Source organism: Rutidosis leptorrhynchoides, chromosome 5 (genome assembly GCF_046630445.1).
Source record: "Rutidosis leptorrhynchoides isolate AG116_Rl617_1_P2 chromosome 5, CSIRO_AGI_Rlap_v1, whole genome shotgun sequence".
NCBI classification, from domain to species: Eukaryota; Viridiplantae; Streptophyta; class Magnoliopsida; order Asterales; family Asteraceae; genus Rutidosis; species Rutidosis leptorrhynchoides.
In genome coordinates this window covers 4,327,058-4,331,696 of record NC_092337.1, presented here as the reverse complement: position 1 = coordinate 4,331,696, position 4,639 = coordinate 4,327,058, and positions in this window count along the sequence as shown.

Sequence of the window (4,639 nt, the reverse complement as noted above, 5' to 3'; positions counted from 1 at the left end):
ATAGTTGTTGCGATTATTGTTGTAATTGCTGTTGTTGTTGTATTGGTGATTCTTATCACCGTTTTCCTCCCACTCTCTTTTGACTTGCTTCACATTGGCCTCTTCAGCCGCCAGTTCTTTAATTCTTTCCTCAATCTGGTTCACTAGTTTGTGAGCCATTCTACATGCCTGTTGTATGGAGGCGGGCTCGTGTGAACTTATATCTTCTTGGATTCTTTCCGGTAATCCTTTCACAAACGCGTCGATCTTCTCTTCCTCATCTTCGAACGCTCTCGGACACAATAGGCACAATTCTGTGAATCGTCTTTCGTACGTAGTAATATCAAATCCTTGGGTTCATAACCCTCTAAGTTCTGTCTTGAGCTTATTGACCTCGGTTCTAGGACGGTACTTCTCGTTCATCAAGTGCTTGAATGCTGACCACAGTAGTGTGTAAGCATCATCTTGTCCCACTTGCTCTAGATAGGTATTCCACCATGTTAACATAGTACCTGTGAAGGTATGCGTAGCGTACTTCACTTTGTCCTCTTCAGTACACTTACTTATGGCAAACACCGATTCGACCTTCTCGGTCCACCGTTTCAATCCGATCGGTCCTTCGGTTCCATCAAATTCCAAAGGTTTGCAGGCAGTGAATTCTTTGTAGGTGCATCCTACACGATTTCTTGCGCCGTTAGCTGCATTGCTAGATTCGGAGTTATTGTTGGTATGTAGCGCAGCCTGTACTGCGGCTATATTTGCAGCAAGAAAGGTACGAAATTCCTCTTCGCTCATATTCATGGTTTGTCGAGTAGTCGGTGCCATTTCCTTCAAATAGTCAAATGAAACAAGTTAATCATACAGAATATTAAGAGTAGTCAATAGTATCTCGTAGCATAATATGAACTCATTTATAAAAACTTTTTCTTCATATTAGCGTTTTATAAGTTTAAATTCGGGTAGTACCTACCCGTTAAGTTCATACTTAGTAGCTAATATACAATTCAACTACTACAATTCTATATGAAAAACTGATTATAATAATATTTCGCGTTCAAACTTTTTCACAATATTTTACAAACTTACAATACCGCTTATTTTACATATAACATGAAATATAGCACACAATAACTTTGATACAAGATAGTTGTGAAGATAATTCTAGCTAGTACACAAGTCGTTCAGCAAAGGCAATAAAGACACGTAATTCATACGTCCAGAAACAAGTCATGCATTCTGATTTTACTAGGACTACTTCCCATCCTTGGTCTTGTGAAACATAACCGTTATGGCCGTTGATAAGACAGCTTGTTGTAACGTCGTCAAAGGGACGAGGGTTACGTAATTTCCAACAGTCCCGTAACAATCTAAAAACCTTGTTTCTCACCCCAACTACTGAGTCCGTCACTTGTGAGAACGTTTTGTTTAATAGTTGTAGCCCGATGTTCTTGTTCTCACTTTGGTGAGAAGCGAACATTACTAACCCGTAAGCATAACATGCTTCTTTATGTTGCATGTTAGCTGCTTTTTCTAAATCACGAAGTCCTATATTCGGATATATTGAGTCAAAATAATTTCTTAACCCGTTGCGTAAAATAGCATTTGGGTTCCCCGCAATATATGCGTCAAAGTAAACACATCGTAACTTATGGATTTCCCAATGTGATATCCCCCATCTTTTGAACGAAAGCCTTTTATAAACCAAGGCATTCTTGGAACGTTCTTCAAATGTCTTACAAACTGATCTCGCCTTAAATAGTTGTGCCGAGGAATTCTGACCGACTCTAGACAAGATTTCATCAATCATGTCTCCGGGTAGGTCTCTTAAAATATTGGGTTGTCTATCCATTTTGTGTTTTTATACTGTAAAATAGACAAGAGTTAGATTCATAAAAAAATACTTATTAATACAAGCAATTTTTACATATATCATAAAGCATAAGCACACTATATTACATATATTACACCACACGAATACAACCATCTTATTCCGACTCGCTCATTTCTTCTTCTTCGATTTTGGTTCGTTTTGCCAAGTTTCTAGGGATATATGATGTTCCCCTAATACGAGCCGTCATTTTCCACATTGGTTTAGAAAAACCTGGTGGTTTAGAGGTTCCCGGGTTATTGTCACAACTTAAGAAATACGGGTGTTGACGATACATATAAAGTTCATCGGGCTTGGAATCAAATTTCTCTATTTTTATGCCCTTTCTCTTATTGTTCTCTTTTTCCTTATTAAATTGTGTTGGGGTAATTTCTATGACATCATCGGAATCCTTGTCGGGATCCGATTCATCGGAGAATTGGTTATCCTCCCAATACTTTGCTTCCTTGGCGGAAACACCATTGACCATAATTAACTTTGGTCGGTTGGTTGAGGATTTTCTTCTACTTAACCGTTTTATTATTTCCCCCACAGGTTCTATTTCTTCTTCCGGTTCCGATTCTTCTTCCGGTTCTGATTCTTCTTCCGGTTCCGACTCTTCTTCCGGTTCCGACTCTTCTTCCGGTTCCTCTTCGGGAACTTGTGAATCAGTCCACGAATCATTCCAATTTACATTTGACTCTTCATTATTATTAGGTGAGTCAATGGGACTTGTTCTAGAGGTAGACATCTATCACATAATATCGAACACGTTAAGAGATTAATATATCACATAATATTCACATGTTAAAAATATATAGTTTCCAACAAAATTTGTTAAGCAATCATTTTTCAAGTAAATACGGTCGAAGTCCAAACTCACTAATGCATCCTAACAAACTCGATAAGACACACTAATGCAAAATTCTGGTTCTCTAAGACCAACGCTAGGATACCAACTAAAATGTCCCGTTCATATTGATTATAAACGTTCCATATTAATTGATTTCGTTGCGAGGTTTTTTCCTCTATATGAGACGTTTTTCAAAGACTGCATTCATTTTTAAAACAACCATAACCTTTATTTTATCAATAAAGGTTTCAAAAGCATTACGTAGATTATCAAATAATGATAATCTAAAATATACTGTTTACACACGACCATTACATAATGGTTTACAATAGAAATATATATTACATCGACATATGTTTCTTGAATGCAGTTTTTACACAATGAGTTGTAATCACTTGCATCCATAAATTTGCTTGAAAACAAAGGGACCAATGAGAACGTGACATGTGGCGCGAAAATCACATGTGATTGAAAAAAAAAAAAATTCGAAAATTTTTTTTTCAAATTTTTTTTTTTGTAAAAATTTTTTTTCGAATTTTTTTTCCGAAATTTTTTTTTCGAATTTTTTTAAAAAAACATCATATGTGATTATGCATGTTAATCACATGTGATTGTAAACCCAATCACATGTGATTATGCATGGCAAATCCAATCACATGTGATTGTACAATTCAATCACATGTGATTGTGCAGGTAAATCACATGTGATTGTAAAAAAAAAAAAAAAAATTAAAAATTTTTTTTTTTAAATTTCGAAAAGAAAATTAAAAATTTTTTTTTCAAAAAAAAATTTTGAATTTTTTTTCCAATCACATGTGATTTTCGCGACACATGTCGCGCTCTCATTGGTCCCTTGAATCTCAACTTAATTTATGGACTCAAATGAATATTCCTCTTTACACAATATCATACAAACATGGACTCCAAATCTTATCCTTATTTTAGTATGCAACAGCGGAAGCTCTTAGTATTCACCTGAGAATAAACATGCTTTAAACGTCAACAAAAATGTTGGTGAGTTATAGGTTTAACCTATATATATATATATATATCAAATCGTAACAATAGACCACAAGATTTCATATTTCAATACGCATCCCATACATAGAGATAAAAATTCTTTCATATGGTGAACACCTGGTAGCCGACATTAACAAGATGCATATATAAGAATATCCCCATCATTCCGGGACACCCTTCGGATATGATATAAATTTCGAAGTACTAAAGCATCCGGTACTTTGGATGGGGTTTGTTAGGCCCAATAGATATATCTTTAGGATTCGCGTCAATTAGGGTGTCTGTTCCCTAATTCTTAGATTACCAGACTTAATAAAAAGGAGCATATTCGATTTCGATAATTCAACCATAGAATGTAGTTTCACGTACTTGTGTCTATTTTGTAAATCATTTATAAAACCTGCATGTATTCTCATCCCAAAAATATTAGATTTTAAAAGTGGGACTATAACTCACTTTCACAGATTTTTACTTCGTCGGGAAGTAAGACTTGGCCACTGGTCGATTCACGAACCTATAACAAATATGTACATATATATATCAAAGTATATTCAAAATATATTTACAACACTTTTAATACATTTTGATGTTTTAAGTTTATTAAGTCAGCTGTCCTCGTTAGTAACCTACAATTAGTTGTCCAACGTTAGATGTACAGAAAAAAATTGATATATATTATCTTGAATCAATCCACGACCCAGTGTATACACGTCTCAGGCTAGATCACAACTCAAAGTATATATATTTTTGGAATCAACCTCAACCCTGTATAGCTAACTCCCTCATTACTGCATATAGAGTGTCTATGCTTGTTCCAAATAATATATACAAATGGGTCGATATGATATGTCAAAACATTTGCATACGTGTCTATGGTATCCCAAGATTACATAATATATTAAAATACATGTATAATACAA